The 26,448-nt window shown below is 33.2% G+C and overlaps 1 pseudogene; it reads left to right on the forward strand.

Moving 5' to 3' along the window:
• Window positions 1-16,749: 16,749 nt before the first annotated feature.
• On the forward strand, window positions 16,750-20,654 carry LOC149231325 (E3 ubiquitin-protein ligase CSU1 pseudogene; annotated as a pseudogene).
• The last annotated feature ends 5,794 nt before the right edge of the window (window positions 20,655-26,448 follow it).

A 26,448-nucleotide genomic window follows, 5' to 3' on the forward strand; every position in this document is an offset into this window, starting at 1 on the left:
TAAGAAGAACATCCAATGACAAGGAATGACCCCAACTAATTCAACCTCATCTACTAAGTGAAATAGCAGATGAACCTACAAGTCCATGAAACTTGTTGGCAATTCCTTCTCAAACATACAATTAATCTCAGCTATCTCTTAATGCCATCATGGAATGATAGCCATATGAATCTCCTTTGATGTGATCTAGCGAACAACTACGAATAATTTAGATATGGAACATCATAGGTCTTGGGGGAAATCATGGCTCACACACCCACACATGAGTAGAGGATAATGAAATTGCACAGCAAATAATATATTATACAAAAATGAATTATGAAATATCCCATTACATAAAAATAAAGAAATAAATAAATAAATAAATAAAAATAAAAATTCATGATTTTGACATACATACTCATAGAAGGTTCAAATAGTCATGTCATTTCAACCCCGAAAAATGGCCATCCAAAGTGAATGAATGACATAGTGAAGAACCATATAAAGAAGGCACCCTCACATTCATTATAACTACCTTTCCCCAAGAAAGATAATCTTTCTTTAAAATCGATGGTACATCACCTTTTTTGAAAGACCAAGAGGGGCCAGCCTCTTGTCTAGTTTCTTGTCTTGGCCAATGTTTATTTTTAGTTTTTGAAGAAATAATGTCTCTCCTAATAGCTAATGCATAACTTTATTTTGATGATATGTTCCTCCATAATGAAGAAAAACCATTTTTAAATATATGCATGGGATCTAGTAAGTGGGAAATCTTAAGATTCTCCCAATATGGGAGCTCTTAAAAAACATTGATTTCCTTTTCATTCCAATGGGAAATTTTTTAACATAGGTGTCAAATAAATCTAGATCATTAAATATAGGCTCCTCATTCGAATAATTTTTTTATGCGAACTCCTTCCCCTTCTCTATCTCATATGCTCTAAGCCAACCAATTTGTGTCATTATTGTAGGCCTTTGGGTTCTCCCTAGTTTACCATTGAAAGTGGATTTTTCTCTTCTATAAAGGTGTTACTCTGGGAGGAATTCCTTGGAGCAGTCATACACTGGCTTTCATAGGTGGTCAAACCACCTTGACTTTAGAAAAGGTCCACAACATTTACATCCATGATACCCTTTTGTTACAAGACCTATGAAGATCTGAACAATTGTAATGAATTAAATTAATATGTGAAACAATATTGTTACTAAACAAATCAATAAGAATGTAATTTACCAGAGAAGACACCTAAGCCTATATAATCGTGTATGTTGTAATAACATATTCCATACAACGTAAAACTCCTCTATGTTGCAATGGGTCTTGACACATCATACACATGTATCCCTTCCCATAATTATTTAAATTCATTTACCAATGGTTGTAAGTAGACATCAATATTATTCACTTTTCATTTACCAGGGACAGTGGGAGCCAACATAAGATTTTCATTCTTCATCGACAACCATGGTGAGATATTTTTATTGATCACTACTATAGGGAAATTAGAATAGTCAGTGTTTTGGAGGGAATATGGATTGACATCATCCATGTATATGCTGAGTCGTAGACTTCATACTTCATCCTTCAATTTTTCAAGAATTGTATCCTCTATATGCTTCATGGTTATTGAATCTGTTGGGATTCACATAATTTTTGAGTCACTTATTTGTGAGGCATGCCATCCCTGCAACATAGCTAATTCTTTGAAACGAAAGAGTCTTTGAATCCTTGGGATTATAGTCATATACCTCAATATCTTATAAGGAGGACCATGTGATTTACCAATTTATTTATTTTTATTTATGGTACCTGTCATGCGCACATTTCAAACATATCTCCTCATTTGCATATTCTCCTCTATATAGAATACAATCATTTAGACCTGTGTGATATGATATGTACTCAAAAGCCAACGTTTTCAACAACTTTTCATCTTCGTAGCTACATGACAATATATTATCACTTCGAACAACATTATCTTTGAATATCTTGTAGTTGGTGGGGAATATAATTGTACAATGTCAATATTTAACATTCATAAAAGCAACCATTTTTTAATTTTATTGTGTGAAAAAATATAAGGAACTTGATCAATCATGCAAGTCAATTACCTCAATATTTCTGAAGAAACATGCATTCGACATGACAAATTTTTATGTCACGTTGTACAAGGACATTCTTATCCCCAACTGAGTAGAATTTGACTTGCCACCAGGTTCAAAGAGAGGGGTGGTGGAAGCAGATTTCAGGCTTTTGAATAAGGTATCAATGATATGAGCATCATCCCTTAGCTCATCATTATGGAATGCACTAACAACGATCCCTCCATGGAAGTCATATCCCTTAAGTAATCATCTATACCAACCTCCATTTGATTTCCTCCATTTCCAACTTGTGATAAATAACTACCATTGTTGTAGTCATTTATAATTGGTGAATCTGAATGTAGTGGGAATTGAATAGGTGGTTGATTCAACCATTCTTTGTATGCTTCCTCTTCAATTCTTTCTCTTAATGCACCCTTCTCTCGATTTGACGTTGTAGTGGGGTGCACTGAAAGATGGTATGTGGAATTCTCATCATCACTAGAATCCTAATTTTAAAAAATATTAAACATCATTAGTATAATATAAATGATATTAGTAAGCACAACAATGCAATTGGTCTGTTGAAATTTCAGTATACCAAATAATTATTACCATCATTGACCCATGATTCTAACTAGAAGATGCCATGTTCAAATTGGTAGGGTGTGATGAAGAATGTAACTAGTGTCGGTCTTCAAAATTATACTTGATTCATGATGTAATATATTTATCAAAAGAAAGAAAAATAAATTTTATTATTAATAAAATTGACTCATTAAAGCATGTGTTTCATGCTTGAGTCAATTATTTTTAGGTCAAAGCCTCCATTAGAGGATATAAGGGTTTGTGTCAAGTGTCCTTGATGTAATGAGAACTTCTTGGTTTTTATTTGTTAAGAAATAAATTTATTTCAATATAAATTAGGTCTTCTAAGCCTCCTCCACCAAGTCGTCCTCAAACTAGACAGGTCATCCTAAACTGGGTAGGAGGATCACTATATAAAGGAAGAAACTCAACCTCATTTGTCACTCACTCACAACAAGTTCGATCTGCAGTTACTAGAAAAAGAAAAAGTAAAAACTTGAAGGCAGAAGGAGAAGAAGGATAATGAAGAAGAAGGGGGACACTTTAAATCATAAAATTCTAATTTTTCTCTCTCTTTCCCACATGTGTGAATTTGTGCAACTTCCAAAAGGGGACCAAAATTCTGCAGTAACTAGGAGGCTGAAATTCACATTCAGGGGGGTCAGAATTCTACAACTTGGAAGTTGAATTATTGGATTTTTGTTGGGCTGAAGTTGTTGGATAAGAAGAGACTACTACATCATCTTAGAAGGATGACTTGGTGGAGGATGAATGTATATTAAGCTAGTGTCATGGTCCATCTTAATTTAAATTACTGAAGGAAGAGTTATTGACTGGGTTTTCCCCTAATAGGGGTTTTAGCCCTAGTTTTCTACCTACATCTCATGTCTTCATCTTAATGTTTTTATTTTGATACTTATTTAATGATACAAAGATAAAATAATAACACAATAAAGTTAAGAATAAAATAATAATATCACAAGTAATTATCAACATAAGAAAATATTTATGCCTTTCTAATTTTCTAACATGGTGTCAGAGCTAAGGTGAAGAAGAAGGAAAAATGCATGTTAAAAGGATCTATTGAGGAAAAAGGAGATCAAAAAAAGGGTCATTGTGGAAAGGGGATCATATAAAGAGACAGACCAACTATCTATGGGAACTATGACAAACTCAATGAAGGGAGAAAAGGAATTAGAAGGGGCCTCCAACTACAGGATCTAGAAAAGGAAAATAGACCTCATTCTAAAAAAGACAAAGTTTTAGATCTTGTTCAAGGAAATGTCAAGAATCATACTAATGAATCAAGTGATGCAAAGAAAGAAAAGTTTAGAGAAATTGAAATCATGGATATGAATGTAATAGTATATGGAGTTAATGATAACATAATTCCATACATATATAACATAAATTATACTCAAGAAATGTATGAGTCTCTCTCCAGGTTATTCACAATCAAGAACATTAGTCAAATATCAAGCTTTAATAATAAAATAAGAATTGTTAAGATCACAAATGATGATAGAGTTTCATTGAATTTTATAAGGATATGAGAATAAAAGACGAACTCCAATAAATATATGAAGTCGTCCTAGAAAAGGAGCTTGTAATTACTGACCCTCTAGGACTACCAAAATCTTGGAGTGCCTTTGCATTAAGACTTAATAGTTGGAAAGATACTCCAACATTTGAACAAATGTGGAATGCTTGTAGTTAAGAAGAAGCTAAAATATCGTTAGTAAACAACAAGAAGGAGTATGAAGAAGAAAACACCTCAAACACCTATTCTTCTCATCATAAGAAGGTAACCTTCAAGAAATTCAAAGGACCAAAGAAGAAAATGGGCCTATCCAAAGTCGAATGTTACAACTGCCACAAGATGGGCCATTACAAGAATCATTGTCCTAAGAATCCAAGGAATAAGAAGAGAGAAAGATAATATGTGAATGTTGCTAATGAAGGACCACCAAAGAAGAACAAGATCGAAGAAGAATCATATGTCAAGGACTTATACTACTAGTCCTCCCTTTCACATATCCTCACTTGGTTTTATATTCTAAGTTTTAAATTTCCTATATTTTTTTATTTCTAAAACCTATAGGTCTAACTTGTTGTGTTAAGACATTTTTTAATTATTTTTATAATTGATAGGCATCCATAAAATATTGGCTTAAGACGGAGCCTCCATCATTTACCAAATATAAGTATCTCATTCCTTATTTCATCCTTTAATAATTAGTTTCTTCCTCACATTAAAGCTCTTTTGTATTATATGCTAATAACCTATTCTTCATGACTTTCCTTAGTAGGAAAAGATTGAAAAATGAATAAAGGCTATGGAGGAGACATCAAAGGATAAAATTGAAGCATGAAAGAAGTTTTCAAGTCCATCAAGGATTGATGTACTAGTAAAAGGTTTGTTAAGAAACAAAACAAGGTATTTATTAGTCTACAAACTTTGTTACAAAGTTCTCTTCATATAATGGTACAAACATTCTTCTTTTAAACTTTTCTCTAGGTTACTAACATTGTCATGCATAAGGTTTTGAATCGTAAGAGATACTTGTTTGGGTGATTAATCATTATATTAAATCTAGCCTAATTACATTATCATTCTTATGAAACCCTAAAAGGCATGTATAAAACGCTAACCTAAGGGGGTGTCAATATTGATTATGAAACCCTTTTATACTTGGGGTTGATGATGAAGTCTAGAAATCTTATTTTATTTATGCTTAGAGTTTTGGTATAGAAACTCAATTTATTTAGGGTTTCTGTTAGTGTATTGTAATCTTAGACATTTAGGGTTTATGAGAAAAACTTTTGTGATTTCTATTGTAAGATTCTAGGGATGAAACCTTAGGCACGTATTTGCCTATTTAAGCTTAGTCTTTTCAAAATTGTTATATTTCTAACTTTATATTGTGTCTTGGGATATTGTTTTGATTCATTATATCTTAGATATTTATATGTGAGTATGTTGAACTATTATCCATTTCTAATGTTTTAGTCCATGAATTCTAGAGTTTGTAACAATGCCTAGTAAATATTGATACTTAGGACTTGATGATATCATTCATATGTTTTTGTTTTGATGATGAAAATCTAGGGTTTGAAACAAGCCCTAGTAGAGTATAACATGCATAGTAGAATTTCATTATATATCTATAGGATTTGTGTCTAGGGTTTGCAAGAGTAAGAGTCTATCATCTTAATTGACTTGCTTTAAGCCTTAATAATATGATCTAGGATTTATGGCAATAATCCTAATAGAAGGTTGAAGTATGTTTCTCTTCATGACTATGAACCTAACTAGGCTTAGGTAAAAGATGTCTAAAGGATTTGAATATTTTAATACTTCCATTATAATGAATTTATTTTAGGTATAGTTAACTTCATACTTGTATTTGGTTGTACTTTCTATTAAAGTATTTGTACATACACAATCTTCAAGGTAATAAACATGATATACATGATGAAGACGATATAAAAGGTTCTTTGATGTTATAGAAGAAGAAATTAGTTGATATCCCTAAGTTAAGAGGGAGCATGGATAGAAGGATATCTCTTCCCAGGAAAGCAAGATTGCACACTATAATAGTGAAAGAACTTCATATGAATTTAGAAAGTAATAAGGATATATTTGGTGTTGAAACACAAAGGAGAATGCTTCCAAAAAAAACGTATATAACTTGATGATATTGGCAACATTCAAATATTTGAGGATCTCGAACGTTTGTGTTTACTTGTAAGTATATTCAAAGTTTATTACTGATTGGGGTTTGTGTTTGTACATGTAAAATATCTCCATAAAAATGTTGAACACTCTCAAAACATGTTTGGAAAAATGGATATATGTAGTTTGATAGGGAGAGTTGAAGCATCTAATGATGGATGCTTGGGAGGAAATTTGGCTGACCTGTGTGTTGATGTTTAGATCCCGAAGAGGGAGGGTGGCATTGGTCATAGAGATTTAACCTTGGATATGCACCTAGATCCCTAGGTTGATGGTCAGAAAGTAAGCTTAATGGTACCTATTCTGGTTTAAATCTTGAGTTCATCTTAGTCCCACCCGAATAGATAACCTTGGTCAAGTATCTCATCTGAGGCATTGTGTGTGCCAAAACTCTTTGTAGTTCATTTTGGAAATCTTCCATGCACCTTTGTATATAGATAATTCTGAATACGTCCCTAGTTAAGAGGGAGTCTTGAATATTGTAACTAGTGTCGATATTCATAATTGTACTTGAGTCATGAAGTAATATGTTTGTCAAAAGAAAGAAAAACACAATCTATTATTAGTAAAATTGACTAATTAAATCTTGGGTTTCTTTCTTGGGCCACTTATTTTTATCTCAAAGCCTCCATTGTAGGCTTGTAGGGTTTTTTCAAGTGTCCTTGATGTAAAGAACCCTTCTTGGGAATTTATTTGTCAAGAAGGAAATTTATTTTAATGTAAATTAGGTATTCTAGGCCTCCTCCACCAAGTTAGCCTCAAACTGGACAAGTTGAACTAAACTTGGTAGCACGATCACTATATAAAGTTAGTAACTGAACCTCATTTGTTACTTACTCACAACAAGTTCGATATACAATTACTAGACAAAGAAAAAGTGAAAAATTCAAGGAAGAAGGAGAAGAAGGATAATGAAGAAGGAGGAATCTTTCAAGCATTAAATTCAAAATTCTCTCTCTCTTTCCCACATGTTTGAAGTTTCAACTACTGAAAGCGGGTCGAAATTCTACAATAATTGGGAGGCAGAAATTCTACAATTGGGAAGTTGAATTGCTAGATTATTGTTGGGCTAAAGCTGTTGGATATGAAGAGACTACTACATCATCTTGAAAGGATGAATTGGTGCAGGAGGAAGTTCTATTGATCTAGGTTCTTGGTCCATCTCAATTTGAATTACTGAAGGAAGAGTTCTTGATAGGGTTTTCCCATATATAGAGCTTTTAGCTCTGGTTGTCCACCTACATCTGGTGCCCCTGATATTTATATTTTTCTTTTCATAATTTCTCGATGACAAAGATAAACAAATAACACAAGAAGTTTAATAAGAACATAATAATATCAAAAGTAATCATCAACATAATAAAATCTTTCTTTGTTTCTGATTTTTTAACAGGGTGAAGAGGTTGTCCATTTTCAACTACCAACCGCTTGCGATATGTTGCTCCTACTAAGAGCTTCTAACACTTTTGAAAATAGTATGGAGTAATATTTTTTTCATCTAAGCTTGATTCTGAATATGGATCCTGAAATAATTTGCATACATTTTTATTCAAACTAACATGGATTAAAAAAAACAATTACATAATTGAAATAGAAATCAAATTTGAACTTACTCAAGATGGAAATGGAGAACTCCATGAAGGAATTTGATTAATAATATGGAATGAGATGGAATCTGAATAATTGACCATTTTAAATTATTGAGATTTTATCCTTGTATTTGGGAAAAATCAGAAATAAAATTTTGTGTGAAAATATAAAATTAATCTCGAGAACCATATAACCACAATCTAAATTTTGATATAGTTTTGAAACCAATTTTCAAGAACAAGGTGATTTTAAGTAGAAAATGTATACTATGAACTATTTTAATTCATGTGGATGTGTCCTAAAGGATAATTTGAGATTAATATATCATATTTTTTGAAAATAAAATTTCAGATAACTTTTAAACCTTATCAGTGTGCTAATCAGAATAAACCGCATTAGTCAGTTTAAATAATAATAGAAATGTGGCATTTTAATAATACTTGTACCAATTTTTTGCATCCTGGAAAAAATAAAAAATATGTTATCACATCAATCCCCTTTCACGTAAAAATGCATCGATACATCTAAATATAAAAAAAAGCATCAATACACAATTGTTTCCTGAATTTAGAAAATAAAAATAAATTCAACCATCTCGATTCTCTTTTAGATATATATTGCACCGTTGCGTTAAAAAAATAATCACACCCTTTCAGGATTTTGAAAAGAAAAAAAAAGAATCATGTTGGTGCATTGAAAAACTATGGCACCCCGGAAATGTCGAAGTGCTTTTTATAAAACCACACTTGTGCACTTGACTATCAAACACACTAATGTGTGGAGAAATTGAGTATAAAAAAATATGATTTCTTTTTTTAAATTCAAAAATGAGGAGCAATTAATTTTTTGAAATCTAATTTCATAAACAATTTTAAATACTAAAAATTTATTCACCATTTCATTATTTTACCCAACTTTTCAAGGGAGTGATTTGCAAGAGAGATATACCAAGAACATTGTGCAGCAACAACATAATACTTTGGAGAAACAGAACCATTCCGAAGATCGGAAGCTGAAAGGTATGGTGATTCACTCAAAAACTTGCATAGTAAGTTTTAAATTTTATTGTTTATTTTACTAATAAAAAATACATTTTTTGTTAGGGTTTAATTAAAAGAGAGATCATTTGCAAGAGAAGATCAAATGAGAGCTGCAAAATATTTTGGATCCGCCAAAATATCATAAGTTGAAAGGTATCATGATTCACTCAAAACCATAGATAGAAAGAATGTTATTTTTTTTTAATATTTTACAATTTCAGTTATATTTATTCACAATTCAAAAAAAAAAAAACACTGTATAATAAAAGAATCACTATAGATTTTAGTAGTAAATTTTTTTCTGATCTCTATTCCTATTTAAGTTTAAAAAAAATTCAAAGAAAATTTAAATTAATAATAATAGTAATTCAATACTTACCTTAAACCCTTGCTTCTTCCTTCAAAATTTCACATTAGGGTTTAACTTTCTCTACCACTTCACAATTAGGGTTTTTCAATTTAGGCATTTTAGATTTAATGGGTTTGTGTACTCATTGTAAACAGGGAATTTGACATATAAAGTATGCGAATCACTTATTGAATAGATCCAAAACTTGCCAACTCTTTGTAGGCACTCTCTATTTTTTTCAAAATGGCTATATGTTCCACGGTGCGTCATTTGTAACATGAAGCACCAGTGCTACAACAATAATACAAAGCATTGGTAAATTATAACACCTTTGATTTTCTCTAGTATGTTGATCGTTGCTCCCAGTGTAATATAACACCCCGATGCACCTGTTCCTAATATCATTATTAAATCATTGTGGTGCGTTGAGTCTTACAGATTACACCGTTAACCCTCTCTGATTTTGAGAAATAACTATATGTTTCACGGTGTGCCCTATGTAAAATAATGCATCAGGGCTACTTGGGTAACAAAACACACTGGTATATTATAACACTTTGGATTTTATCTAGTATTTTCATCATTTCTCCCAGTTTAATATAACACATTGATGCACATGCTCCTAATAGCAGCGTTAAATCATTCTGCTGCATTTAGCCTTACAAATCACATTGTTAGCACTCTCCTTTCTTTTTAAAAATGGCTATATGTTGCACAATGTGCCCATTGTAATATAATGCACTAAGGATACCAGAGTATTTCAATGCACTGCTAGATTATAACACTTTTGATTCTATCAAGTCTATCCATCGTTGCTCCGAGTGTAATATAACACATCGACGTGTATGTTCCTAATAACACAGTTAAATCATTTTATTGTTTAGCCTTACAAATCACACCATCCTATTTTAAAATTAATTTTAAAAATTAATTTTCCATGACGATGTCGAATAATTAAAATCCTAGTGCATTTAATATTATAAACGAACCGATGTGTTTATTAAGATAAACACACTAATTACATAGTTTTTTTTTATTATTATTTGATTTAGTTTTCAATGACAGTGTCAAATAATTAAAATCCTAGTGCATTTAATATTATAAACATACAATGTGTTTATTAAGATAAACGCACAGATTGCATAGTTTTTTTTTTGAAAATTATTTGATTTATTTGTAAAATATATCTAATGGCTTCTATATTAAATGGTACATGTTTTATATTGATAAAAGAAGGTCTCATAATGTCTCGACTAACAAAAATATTGATCGACACAATGACAACACATAAAAAAAAATCAAAGAAGGAAAGTTCTTTATAAATTCCTTACAAAATTAATATGTTTGAAGTACATGTAAGTTTAATTAATATGTATTAGTTGGTCTGTGTCATGCAGAGCCACAAAATGAAGAAGGTCGATAAGGTTGTATCTAATCTAACTACAGAAGAGCATAAAATCCTGATAGAAAAATTGTAGAATGATGAATCAAGTGAATGAAAAATATTATTCAATATAAGTTTTTCTTTTAATTTTCATTAATAATATACTTAAGAATATTAGATAACATGTTTGAATGAATCTATTAATTCATATATGTTTAATTTTCTATATGGAGAAACAATTGAGGAAAATAGCAATGTCATTCTAAGAAAAAAAAAATTGGAACATATAAATGATGATGAATTGGTCCTTAGCTCATCTGGAGTTGTGCTAGAGGTTAAGGAAAGGGGGGAATTTTTGCATAAAAATATGAGGGATCTAGTGGAACAAACATATAGATGTAATTTCCACTTACAATACAAAAAACAATGCAATGATTCTAAGAAAAAAATTATATCTAAACTACAGGAAGCATTTCCAGAGCAATGGTCAATCAGAGATGTGAGACTTGCAATAGCAAAATCATACAACAACAAAAAATAATCATTCAAAATGTAATATTCCTAGTTGCATAAAATTATTTTCTAGAATTATATTTATATATTACCACAAACCATTAATTTATTAATATTGATTTTGTTATATTTATTTTTCATATATCATTATAAAAATAGTTTATTACGTTTTTCAAGAAGATTATGAAAATATCAAATGATCAATGTGTTGATATACAAAACATACCAGTAGGAATGTACAAAAAAATGTATAATTAGATGGTCAAATAAATGAACATAATTGCATCACAGGAGGAGCCATCTCAACAACAACGTGCTTCAAATGTATGTAATCATGATTGACTTTGTACATATAAAGGTATAATTTAGCATTAAATATTAATTTTCAAGTATTTTATTGCAGAAAAGAAAACAAGATGAAACTTATTCAACACATAAAATAGGACAACAAGGAAGAAAATGGTTGATTTCAATGTTTGTCAGTAATTGGTAATATTTCCCTATAACAACTCATGGTTCCATTTTTGAATATTTTAAGTTCTTCAACAACAATAATCGTTGAATGTCTTCAAATAGGCACTAACAAACAAATAATATCCATCGAAAGAATTTTATTGAAATTGGGTTAAATAACAATTGTGAGTATATGTAGCCTTATCAAAAATTAATTGCGGAAATTGTAAGTATATGTGGTGTTTTACTTCTCTGAGTTTATAATTAATAGAACAAAAAACCATTTATATTAAATTTATGATTTATAATGGGGCTAAAAACATGTAGGAAACAAACTATGGAACTGTGCCAGTAGAAGGCTTGTTGCAACAAGGCATGAGACTTGGTTTTGAAACCATGTGCACAATTTCTCAGTCACTTCTTACCTGGGTACATTGCTATTCGATCTACACTCATTTATATTATTTATTTCAATATACCTCAATATCTTATGAGCAGGACCATGTGATTTACTAATTTTTTTTTATTTATGGTACCTGTCATGCACAAATTTCAAACATATCTCTTCATCCGCATATTCTCCTCTATGTAGAATACAATCATTTAGACCTGCATGATATTATATGTACTCAAAAGCCAACATTTTCAACAACTTTTCCTCTTCATAGCTACATGATAAGACATTATCACTTGGAACAACCTTATCTTTGAATATCATGTAGTTGTTGAGGAATATAATTGTACAATGTCAATATTTAACATTCATAAAATCGACCATTTTTAAATTTTAATGTATGAAAAAATATAAGGAACTTGATCAATCATGCAAGTCAATTACCTCAATATTTCTAAGAAACATGCATTTGACATGACAAAAATTTATGTCACATTGTCCAAGAACATTCTTATCCCCAACTGAGTATAATTTGACTTTCCACCAAGTTCAAAGAGAGGGGTGGTGGAAGTAGATTTCAGGCTTTTGAATAAGGTATCAATGATATGAGCATCATCCCTTAGCTCATCATTATGGAATGCATCTAACAACATTCCCTCCATGGAAGTCATATCCCTTAAGTAATCATCTATACCAACCTCCATTTGATTTCCTCCATTTCCAACTTGTGATAAATAACTACTATTGTTGTTGTCATTTCTAATCGGTGAATCTGAATGTAGTGAGAATTGAATAGGTGGTTAATTCAACCATTCTTTGTATGCTTCCTCTCCAATTCTTTCTCATAATGCACCCTTCTCTCAATTTGACGTTGTAGTGGGGTGCACTGAAAGATGGTATGTGGGTTTCTCATCATCACTAGAATCCTAATTTCAAAAAATATTGAACGTCATTAGTACAATACAAATGATATTAGTAAGCACGACAACGCAATTGGTTTGTTGAAATTTCAGTGTACCAAATAATTATTACCATCGTTGCTCCACGATTGTAGCTAGAAGATGCCATGTTCAAATTAGTAAGGTGTGTTGAAGACTGTAACTAGTGTCGGTCTTCATAATTTTACTTGATTCATGATGCAATATATTTATCAAAAGAAAGAAAAATAAATTTTATTATTAATAAAATTGACTCATTAAAGCACGGGTTTCATGTTGGAGTCAATTATTTTTAGGTCAAAGCCTCCATTACAGGCTATAGGGGTTTGTGTCAAGTGTCCTTTATGTAAATAGAACTTCTTGATGTTTATTTGTTAAGAAATAAATTTATTTCAATATAAATTAGGTCTTCTAAGCCTCCTCCACCAAGTCGGCCTCAAGCTAGACACGTCATCCTAAACTGGGTAGGAGGATCACTATATAAAGGAAGCAACTCAACCTCATTTGTCACTCACTCACAACAAGTTCGATCTGTAGTTACTGGAAAAAGAAAAAGTGAAAAATTCAAGGCAGAAGGAGAAGAAGGACAATGAACAAAAAGGGGGGCACTTTAAATCATAAAAGTATAATTTTTCTCTCTCATTCCCACATGTGTGAAGTTGTGCAGCTTCCAAAAGGGGGCCAAAATTCTGCAATAACTGGGAGGCTGAAATTCACCTAAAGGGGGGTCAAAATTCTACAACTGGGAAGTTGAATTATTGGATTTTTGTTGGGCTTAAGTTGTTGGATAAGAAGAGACTACTACATCATCTTGGAAGGCTGACTTGGTGGAGGAGAAATGTATATTAGACTAGTGTTGTGGTCCATCTCAATTTAAATTACTGAAGGACGAGTTCTTGATGGGGTTTTCCCCTAATAGGGGTTTTAGCCCTAGTTATATGCCTAGATCTCATGTCCTTCATCTTAATGTTTTTCTTTTGATACTTGTTTGATGAAAAAAAGATAAAATAATAACACAAGAAATTTAATAAGAACATAAGAATATCACAAGTAATTATCAACATAAGAAAATATTTATGCCTGTCTAATTTTCTAACATGGTGTCAGAGCTAAGGTGAAGAAGAAGGAAAAATGCATGTTAAAGGGATCTATTGAGGAAAAAGGAAATCAAAAAAAGGGAAATTATGGAAAATGGATCATATAAAGGGACAAGCCAACTATCTACAGGAACTATGACAAACTTAATGAAGGGAGAAAATAAATTAGAAGGGGCCTCCAACTATAGGGTCTAGAAAAGGAGAATAGACCTCATTCTTAAAAATAACAAAGTTTTAGATCTTGTTCAAGGAAATGTCAAGAATCATACTGATGAATCAAGTGATGCAAAGAAAGAAAAGTTTAGAGAAATTGAAATCATGGATATGAATCTAATAGTAGATGGAGTTAATGGTAACATAATTCCATAAATATATAACATAAATTATACTCAAGAAATGTATGAATCTCTCTCCAATTTATTCACAATCAAGAACATTAGTCAAATAGCAAGGTTTAATAATGAACTAAGAATTGTTGAGATCACAAATGATGATACAGTTTCATCATATTTTATAAGGATATGAGAATAAAAGATGAACTCCAATAAATATAAGAAGTCTTCCTAGAAAAGGAGCTCGTAATTACTGACCTTCTATGACTACCAAAATCATTGGGTGCCTTTACATTAAGACTTAATAGTTGGAAAGATATTCTAACATTTGAACAAATGTGGAATGCTTGTAGTCAAGAAGAAGCCAAAATAGTGTTAGTAAACAACAAGAAGGAGGATCAAGAAGAAAACACCTCAAACACCTATTCTTCTCATCATAAGAAGGTAACCTTCAAGAAATTCAAAGGACCAAAGAAGAAAATGGACCTATCCAAAGTTGAATGTTACAATTGCCACAAGATGGGCCATTACAAGAATCATTGTCCTAAGAATCCAAGGAATAAGAAGAGAGAAAGATAATATGTGAATGTTGTTAATGAAGGACCACCAAAGAAGAACAAGATTGAAGAAGAATCATAAGTCAAGGACTTATACTACTAGTCCTCCCTTTCATATATCCTCCCTTGGTTTTATATTCCAAGTTTTAAATTTCCTTTATTTTTTTATTTCTAAAATTTGTAGGTCTAACTTGTTGTGTTAAGACATTTTTTAATTATTTTTATAATTGATAGGCATCCATCAAATATTGGATTAAGAGGGAGCCTCCATCATTTATCAAATATAAGTATCTCATTCCTTATTTCATCCTTTAATATTTAGTTTCTTCCTTACATTAAAGCTCTTTTATGTTATATGCTAATAACCTATTCTTCATGACTTTCCTTGGTAGGAAAAGCTTGAAAAATGAATAAAGGCTATGGAGGAGACGTCAAAGGATAAGATTGAAGCATGAAAGAAGTTTTTTAGTCCATCAAGGATTGACGTACTAGTACAAGGTTTGTTAAGAAACAAAACAAGGTATTTATTAGTCTACAAACTTTGTTACAAAGTTCTCTTCATATGAAGGTACAAACATTCCTCTTTTAAACTTTTCTCTATATTACTAACATTGTCATGAATAAGGTTTTGAATCATAAGAGATACTTGTTTGGGTGATTAATCATTATATTAAATCTAACGTAATTACGTTATCATTCTTATGAAACCTTAAAATTCATGTATAAAACCCTAATCTAAGGGGGTGTCAATATTGATTATGTAACCCTTGTCTACTTGGGGTTGATGATGAAGTCTAGGAATATTAATTTATTTATGCTTAGAGTTTTGGTATAGAAACTCGATTTATTTAGGGTTTTCTATTATTGCATTGTAATCCTAGACCTTTAGGGTTTATGAGAAATTGTAAGATTCTAGGGATGAAACCTTAGGTGCGTATTCATCTATTTAACCTTAGTATTTTCAAAATTGTTATATCTCTAACTTTATATGTGTTTCTTGGGATATTGTTGTGATTCATTATATCCTAGATATTTATATGTGAGCATGTTGAACTATTTTTCATTTCTAATATTTTAGTCCATGAATTCTATAGTTTGTAACAATGCCTAGTAAAAATTGATATTTAGAACTTGATGATATCATTAATATTTTTTTGTTTTGATGATGAAAATCTAGGGTTTTCAACAAGCCCTAGTAGAGTATAACATGCATAGTAGAATTTGATTATATATCTATAGGATTTGTGTCTAGGGTTTGCAAGAGTAAGAGTCTATCATCTTAATTGACTTGCTTTAAGTCTTAATAATATGATTTAGGATTTATGGCAATAATCCTAATAGAAGGTTGAAGTATGTTTCTCTTGATGACTATGAACCTAAATAGGCTTAGGTAAAAGATTCTAAGGTTTGAATATTTTAATACTTCCATTATAATGAATTTATTTTTTTTATAGTTAACTTCATACATGTATTTGATTACGCCGTAAGGCGTCCCCTCTGAAAGGAACTCCCCTCCATGCAACCGTGTCTCGATGTAGGCCGTTAGATGGATTGTTAGACGATTAAATAATCTCCAGCCATTAGATCATCAATGAAGAACGTTCTGATCAGTGAAGAGTCGCTCGCCCTGAGGTCTGAAGCGACACAGGTTAGTTTTGCATATCCTGCGTCAAGTGTACAAGTTTCCTGTTTCTCAGGTTCACATTTTTAAAGAGTCGTGGACGGAATTCATTCATACTTCTGGTGTTTTATAGCTCGCTGTTGAAAGCTCCGACTGCCTTTTACAGTTGAAATTGCGGCAATGATTGATCGTTCGACTGGCAGAAACCTCGGCATGCGCGAGGGACTGAGACGGTATTGGTTTCTGCCATGCGCGAGGGACTGAGACGGTATTTCGTACGATCTTTAATGCTGTTTTTTTCTTCTTTTATGACTAATTACAAATTAGCTGATCTTGATCAGTCAATCGTTTCTTCCAGCGAAGCTATGTATTTGCTGTTCCTGTTAATCTGCTATTTTTTCACTTTTGGAAAAATATAAAAAAATCTTACCGACTGCGTTTTACAGTTGAAATTGCGGCAATGATTGATCGTTCGACTGGCAGAAACCTCGGCATGCGCGAGGGACTGAGACGGTATTTCGTGCGATCTTTAATGCTGTTTTTTTCTTCTTTTATGACTAATTACAAATTAGCTGATCTTGATCAGTCAATCGTTTCTTCCAGCGAAGCTATGTATTTGTTGTTCCTGTTAATCGGCTATTTTTTCACTTTTGGAAAAATATAAAAAAATCTTAATCCTAAAGATTTTAGGCCGATGACATCGATATTATATGATCTTTGAAGCTTTCGTTCATGCACTCATTTTTTTCAAAATTTGCGTGAAATTTCTATTAAATTCAACTAGCTACTTCTTCTGTTGTATTTCAAGAATCTTTTTCTGACTGAAAGTCTATAGAATTGGAATTGTTTTGTTTCTCCCATAAATCCTCTAGCCTTCTTTATAAAATTGTAATTTTTTTTGCAGTCCCATAAATCCTTGGGGCCTTCTCTGTAAAACTGTAATTATAATGGTTATCCTCAGCTTCTTCTTCATAAAATTATACTTGTTTTCTTCATCCTTAGATTAGCAGTTTGTGAAATTATAATTGTTTTGTTTGTTTATAGATCCTCAGGGTTTTCTTTGGAAAATTATTTAGCAGCTGCCAAGTTTTTCTGGTTTTATTACAGTGAAAGATTTTCCACCAAACTGTTTGGATGCCTTCTCATACAATCCTTCATTTTTTTTCCTCAAATTATAATGGTTTTGTTCGGTCCAGAGATAAATATTTTTTCTTAAATTGTAGTTTTGCTTCTCCCATTAACCCTTATAGTGTTTATTGGTACTTTAGATGTTGCTCTGTAGAAGTTTATGGACTTTTACATTTTGTCACATTCTGAATGACCCACGCATTCATCACCAAGATATAAAGGAAACTTGTTTTGTACCTTCCATAAATTCTCAGTATTTATCAGTTTGAATGATCCCGGGAAGAAAGGGGAAATAGAATGAACATAGATTTGTATTCTCGTTTTGATTTTTTGTTTGTTTACCCATTTCCAGGCCCTCCAGCGCAAGGAATTCTGTGAGCTCACCCATAATTGGAAGAAATTCTTTTCTTATGGCTTTCAGACTTCTCAACTTCTCATTTCAACACATCTGTCAATGTCAACTCAGCACATAAAACAGAGAAGGTACCCTTCATAGAGCAGGCAGGGTCATTCTGGAGTGTAGAAGTTTATGGACTTTTACATTTTGTCAAATTCTGAATGACCCACGCATTCATCACCAAGATATAAAGGAAACTTGTTTTGTACCTTCCATAAATTCTCAGTCGCTTACATCTTGAGTGTCGTGCTGAGCATCTATTACAACCCTAATCTGTTATACATAAAAAATGAAATCAAGAAATACTGCTTTGTTCTGATAGGGATATCGTTCGGTGCCCTCTTTTTCAATACGGTGCAGCATTCCTTCTGGGAAATCGTTGGCGAGAATCTGACCAAGTGGGTCCAACAGCCAATGCTTGAAGGTGAACAAAACGGTTTCCATGAAAAAATTCAGATTGACATGGCATTTTGAAATTGAGATAGAAGAGCGCAGGATTTTCTTCTTTTATCGTCTTCTGAAGATTCAATATATGCATTGAGTGCTACCTTACCAATGGAGAAAAGTAAAATTTAGATATTACATCAAAATTTAGAAAGTCATACTTCTTAGACTGAAAAATGATTTTCTCAATTAGCCTATGATATTCTGAGGATATTAACATTGTTGTTATTGGACAGTTTGAAGTCCTTGATAAGCAACTGAGATTTTTTGTTCCATTTTGCTGACCAGGCAGTAAAAGTGGTTACAATAATGCTTTCAAAAGGTTATACCCTAGGAAAAGATACTTTAAGCAAAGCCAAAGAGTTAGACGAGAAGTATCAAGTGATGGACATTGCTGCAGCAAAGGTGGCATATTTTGGCAAATTTTTCGAAGAGAGAGTCACCTAGGACTTCCATCTGACATTTATCCACCAATGTTGCAGCATCAACACAACCCACAGCCTGAAACTCTTTGGTCAACTGTATTGAGGGTCAAGGCTACCAAATTTTAACCGTCCCATCATCATTGCAAGTGCTTCAACTTGCTTCCAGACTGCAGCCTGTTGGACTAGTTACTAGACCTTCTTTGCCTGGGTAGATGATATCCCTCCACCTGCCAGAATAAAGCTCTTATGTCTGTCCAGGGTCTATGTTATTTTCTTTGAAGGAATCATATGGTTACATTTTGTATGAATGGCACTGCCTTTTGATTTGTTGGGAATTTCAGATTTACATCAGATGGCCAATAGGATTATAATATTATTCCTTTTATTTCTTGATGTCTCTTGTTAATCTGGATTCAATGGAATTGGACATTTGTATGGCTTAGTTATCATAGTACCAAGGTAGATTACAATTGACATTAGTCTGCTTTGATGGCTCTTGTTAATCTGGATTCAATGGAGTTGGACATTTGTATGGCTCAGTTATCATAGTACCGAGGTTGATCATAATTGACATTAATCTGCTTTGAGCTTTGGATGCCACTATGCATATTTTGACTATGGGGTCATATTATTCGTTGCATATAGTTTAAGCTAGAATTTTGGATACTACATGGTAGAAACAAGTGTTGCTGGGATTGTATCCCTATTCATTATCAGTAGAATGACTAGTTTAGGTTGCCAACACTTCAATGTTGAGAGTACAAAATATTTGATATATTTAGGTTTTTAATTTAAATTTTTTATGAGTGGGTATTGTAAGTTGCTGGTGTTATCGGTGTATGATTTGACAGGAAACTTGCAAGCTATGAAGCACATCAAAAATAGGAGAAGGAGGAGGAAGAAGAGAAGTTTTTGTTAAAGAGGCAACAGGAACTTGATGCATTTGATCAACAAAACAATGGTGTTGTACCTCAATATAATGACAAAAATCACATTCGAAACAAAAATAGTTTTCATGGGGCCAATAGTGTTAAAGTGACTACATTTGAAGCGGAGGCTCTTCGGAAAATGAAAGCATTTTGGCTGCCATTAGCAACTCCCGAGGCTCAAGCAAAAGTTGAGGCACCTTCACTTGATACAATTTGCCCAGAGGGTAAAGAGAAACTGAAGTTGAAGTCTCTTTTTCCAGTTATTTTTACCAAGGATCGACATGATAAAAAATCTGAGGTTTTGGGGGCCAGTTCTATTTGCCCTAGTTGCAAAGATACACTAACAAACAGGCATACACTAATGGCAATCAGCACTTGTGGCCATATTTATTGCAAAAAGTGTGCAGAGAAATTTGTTAAATTAGATGGGGTTTGTTTTGTCTGCAATAGAAGCCGCAAAGAAAAGCATTTGATCACGCTGGAAAAAGGAGGTACTGGATTTTCTGGTCACGAGGACCACTTGGAGGCAACCGATTTTAAACATGTTGGAAGTGGTTCTGGCATGGGACTTATGAGGCCAACAGTTAAAACATGAACATCAAACTCATGTTTAACTACTATGTACAAATATGATTAAGCAGTCTTAGAATTTTAGTTTGTTGGATTTCATAAATTTGACCAAATAAAGCTTGATTTGCTTTTCTGTTCTAATTTTGAGGCTCTTATGCATCTGGAGTTTTAGGATGATGGTGCATCTCTTTTCAGGCATGTGATCGAAAAATCATGCAGGCATTTACTTTTTACTCCATATCATCCTAAGCTTTCTTTAAGACGGTTTGGAGGATTTAATTATGTTTTGTTCTGATATATATATATTAGTCAGCCTTGTGCAGTTAGCATGGTTCTAGGAATATGATAAGCATGGTATTAGTAAATATGTGGCATTTGTATGAGAATATGGTTGCCTCTGTGTCATAATCTGTTGGATAGTATGTATGCTGTAATAATATCCTCGGTGCAGTTCATGGAATCAGATATTCTTGACTATGGAACGGAATACGCTAAAACATCATTATTCAAGAGATCAGTCCTAGTGCTGTATGTATAATTTAATTGCGATACAAAATATCCGATTTCTGATGCCATTGATATTTGATTGGGCTTAATATATAGTTTGCTCTTTTTCAGTATCTTAGCTTTTTTGCTTGGGGGCTACTGATATCCATGAGTGACCATCGATGAATTTGATAAAATAATTTCTGTGCAAAATTTTGTAATGCTCACTTAGTGAACTCGGGCCCAATCTCAATCATATCTCTCGCATGCTTTTCCGTTGCTCAAGTCAATTCAGCAAAAATCTTAGCAAGAATGGACACTATGTTACTTTATGTAGATTTGATTTTTGTCGTATATTCATTATTGATCATTATGAAGGAAAAAGGAAATGTTCTATTAAGCTAGATCTTCGTTATAGAGAAAATTGGAAGTCTTCGAGGCTACAGATGGCAAAATCCCTCGTAATATTGGCGTGATATACATTAATCTTTATAACATATTTAACAGATTGAAAAGACTGATTTATGGAGTTGCAGAAATGTTATCAAGTTCAATGAAATCCATTCTTAACAGCGTAAATTTTATATATCAGGACTTCGTATGTAGTAGCACCCCCTTCTTTGATGCCTAAATCTGAAAGTTGAATGTTTCAATGGAAAAGGAAACATCACAGAAAATAAAATATGAATGCACACCATGTAAAATACAACTCTCAAGAAGTAGCTTCTCCCAAAATATAGTATTTTTGTATTTTCCTTCTATTGTATTTATCTTAGAATCCACATCACCCAATTGTGCTGCAATTAGACCATAAAGTGTCCAACAAATGGAGTTGAACCAATAAAACCATTTCCACCGTACAAGAATTTTCCACCGAAGAACACAATGAACCCATAGAAGAGATTCCAAGAGGAGTACAAGAATTTTCCACCAAAGAACACAATGAACCCATAGAAGAGATTCCAAGAGGAATAAAAGGTCGATGAAATGATTGAAGCAATGTGGTAACCTGGAGTAATAACAACTGACATCATCCCAAAGTATGTGAAGTAGAGGAAAGTGAAAAATATGAAGAAGAGGAACCATAAAATTTTGGCAAATGTCCACTCAAGAGAAATCATGGAGCAAACTCAAACTAATTTGCATTAGTAAAAATGAGTAACAACTTACCACATCCAAGGCTTAACTCAATTCTTTTCAATGTGAATCATGTTTATTACCATACTTTTGGAGGTGTGCCTCAAATCCTTCTTTATGCATGTTGAAATAGGGTATCAATGTCTTCTGCATGAGCCTCGATGAATATGTGTTGAATATGTAAAGAAAAGAAAGCATTTTGTGTTGTTGCTAAATTCTTGTTGCATTTGCTTTATGAAACAGCCTGATTGTAATGCGGATCTTGTAAGGAGGTTAATGCCTATCATGTCAAAAGGGTCTTTAATTACAAAAAGGAAGGTTTATCGCTCCTCATCATTTGACTTTAGTTTTTATTTGTTCTGTATTGGTGTCCTATAGTTTCCCTAACCAACCTATATATTCACTTTCTAGTAGTTGTGGAAAAGAAGAGACATTACTTATATTTAATTTACAGTGCATGTTTTTATGGGTAGCACATCTAAAAATTATATGTTCTCTCCGATCTTTCTCGATCTTGCATAGTTCCCCAAGAAACCTAATAACAGGATCCATTACCTGAAACAAAACATAAAAAATGGGACAGAAAATGCCCACAAACCCAATTGGAGGATTCCATGAAAAACCCTAATACAGGAACGATTTCCGTCAGAGGACCAGTAACACCCAAAGAGAAAACCCTTATAGAATCCTATAAGACACTGGTAGCAGGAACCTATTTGCCCAAATCAAGGGAAAACAATACCCAGTACTCCAAAAAATTCAAAACTAAAAACTGGGTTTATTTAGGATAACAAATCTTACCTCTTGATGTCTTTCTTTTGCGCTAACAGGCATTCTAGAATGCATTCTTTGCAGAAGAGGTGGCCCTTCTGACAGTAGAGGGGATCTATCAATGGCTTCAGGCACAGAGAGCAGGCATCAAAGGGCTTAATGGAGTCCTTGTCGAGCCTTTCCTTTTGAGTACCATACCCAAGCTTTCTCTTCTCGTCGTATGTAAAGAACGCCAAGTCATTGTTGTTCTTTGAATGCCTCTGCGGCATCTTCGCTAACTCGGGGATTTACGATTGCCGGCGACAGATACAGGACATAAATGGTGCATGTCTCAATCAGTCATTAACAGAGTCGGAGGTGTCACTGAATTGTCCCTGGGTGGCGAGCTGCAGAGCGGAGGAATTGCAGAGCGGGAGGCGCCGAGTCGAGGAGGAAGGTGAGTGAGCAGCCCGCGAGATTGCAATTCCTCATTTCAAATTGGAAATGGCAATAACTCTCCACAGCTGCAATTCCAGCTCAGATCCGATCTGTCAGGGGATGTCAATATTTCCAACTCCGATCGGATTTTCTGTCAGGGAATGTTAGGATTGCCAGGGGAGGGTGGCGGAGCTAGGGGAGGGTGGCCGAGGGCAGAGGGATTACCGGCAGCCAAAGTCGGATGATTTTCCAGGCGGTGACGAAAATCGGGCCATTCCTCCGCCTAGGTAGACTACTCCATGGAGAAAAGTAAAATTTAGATATTACATCAAAATTTAGAAAGTCATACTTCTTAGATTGAAAAATGATTTTCTCAATTAGCCTATGATATTCTGAGGATATTAACATTATTGTTATTGGACAGTTTGAAGTCCTTGATAAGAAACTGAGATTTTTTGTTCCATTTTGCTGACCAGGCAGTAAAAGTGGTTACAACAATGCTTTCAAAAGGTTATACCCTAGGAAAAGATACTTTAAGCAAAGCCAAAGAGTTAGACGAGAAGTATCAAGTGATGGACACTGCTGCAGCAAAGGTGGCAGATTTTGGCAAATTTTTCGGAGAGATATCAAAAGCAGCTTTGATTACAGCTGGGCATGCAGCTTGCAACGCAGGAACAACACCTGTCAACATCAGTTATTTTGCAACAGGAGCATTGATGGTTGCTGGGGTTCTTGACAGGGAAGCCAAAGCTGCTGCTAATTTTGGTAATAGGAATAATGCAACAAAGAAGTAGACTTGAAGTATTATGGCACTATAAATTTAGAACTGTAATGTAGTGGTGTTGGCCTTCAGGTTTATCTGTCTCATAATTAAGTATGCTTGTAATGTTGCTTACCCTGCCATAGTCGTTCTTGTATCAAATCAATTTTATGGTCTCTGTATATGTGTTTAAATGTTTGATCTTTCTGCAGCCCTTCACATTGAGATACACTATATATATGTGGGCTTCAACCCCCAAATGCATGCTAGACAACTGTTGACACTAGCTAACATCAAGAAATTGGAGACGCTTCAGACCACTCAAGCGGTTGGGCAGCTTTTTGATGTTTGTTTTGGATAAATTTAGGAACTTCAAATGTTTTAAGTTCCCAATAGACGTGGGCAATGACTGGATGGAAGTATGACTTAGATCTAACACAGTCATCTAAAACAAATAAACAACGTCTTCATTCTATATTTTTATTCATTCCTTCAAAATATTTGTTAATTCTGTCCTGAATTCCCTTTACACCCCCTTCTTTTTCCTCGGACACTTTTATCTGTCTGAACGTCAACAGCAGCAGCGCTTCAATGACAAATTTGGGTGATACTGTAAGCCACACAAATTGGTCGAAACTATCTCAGACCTTTTGGTTGTTGAATACCTCTTACACCAGAAGGGTTTTGCCCTGTCCTCCCATACCCACAATAGCAATCACTTTGAATCCATTTTCCAATATCCACTGACTGACCTTTTCAGTATCTTCCTTTAATCCCACCACTTGAAATTGAGATAGAAGAGCATAGGATTTTCTTCTTTTATCTTTCTTATGAAGATTCAATATATGCATTGAGTGCTACCTTACCAATGGAGAAAAGTAAAATTTAGATATTACATCAAAATTTAGAAAGTCATACTTCTTAGACTGAAAAATGATTTTCTCAATTAGCCTATGATAAATTTAGGTGATACTGTAAGCCACAAAAATTGGTCAAAACTGTCTCGGACCTTTTGGTTGTTGAATACCTCTTGCACCAAAAGGGTTTTGCCCTGTCCTCCCATACCCAGAATAGCAATCACTCTGAATCCATTTTCCAATATCCACTGACTGACCTTTTCAGTATCTTCCTTTAATCCCACCACTTGAGATTGAGATAGAAGAGCACAAGATTTTCTTCTTTTATCTTCTTATGAAGATTCAATATATGCATTGAGTGCTTGAACACCAACAGTAGCATTGAGGGAGGTCAGATATTTGAGATATTTAGCACCCGTGTGTATCTTTGTGATTCTTTCCTTTAGTTTCCTAATGTTCTTGCCCATTCTATAGCGGAAAATTATGTTGATGAAAATAAGTTTGCCCTGCTCGCATTCCTCCACTATGTCAACAGCATTAGTGAGAAAATCCTCATGTTTGTTAAGCCAATTGGTCACTGAACTAGAATTGGAAGTTCTAGTGGCTCTCGCATCCGTCAATAGGCATTTAATGGAATTAACCTCATCACAAATGAATTCAAAATCTTCTTCCCTAACTGCCTAACCAACGCAAACTTGATCCTCCATAATAGTTTTGGCTTCGCTTTTGGTTTCAACTTCTGGTGTTGGAAATACCATTTTATCCTTTAACGTTTATTATTTTTGTTTTATTATTATTGCTTGAATTTCTTCTTAATAAGTGGTTGTGTTTCTTTTGGTTTTAGTGAAAGTATGGGCTCCAATGTTGGCTCTCTTATTATGGAGTATAATTCATCTTTGAGAATTTTTCAATTATTAAATTAGGTTAGTGAATTGCTTAAAATATTAAATTTATTTCAAAAAGTTTTTGTTACTTTATAGGTTAGACATTGGCTTGAAATATTAAACTTATTCCAAAATGTTTTTGGTACTTTATAGATAAGGCGTAGATTGCTTGGCTCTTGAAAATAATGAAGGGAAAATACATGTTAATCTATTACTTGTGCTCTTTGACTGAAAAATACAAAGTGATAGAAAAATGCATATTATGCTAATTGAGGAATGTTTTTCGCTTGTCGAACTTATAGTATTGAATTTAACACACTAACACTTTACAACAATGAACTAACAATATTCATGATGAAAATAGCAAGATGGAAGATTTATCTGCATAATGAAAAAGGCAATATGGGAGATTCCAATCACGTTCTAAGGAATTTTTTAAAATGTGGATGTGACAAAAGGTTGTTGTGGAAGGTGTTGTTTGTATATGGGAGATTTCTTGATCATTGTGTATAATCCTAATGTTGATAGATATGTCTACTAAGTGGTTCCAGTTAATGGGGCATTGATTTGAGCGTTCAATATAT

Source organism: Pinus tabuliformis, chromosome J (genome assembly GCF_031772625.1).
Source record: "Pinus tabuliformis cultivar Carrire ecotype Pingquan chromosome J, CPIR1, whole genome shotgun sequence".
In the NCBI taxonomy this organism is placed as follows: domain Eukaryota; kingdom Viridiplantae; phylum Streptophyta; class Pinopsida; order Pinales; family Pinaceae; genus Pinus; species Pinus tabuliformis.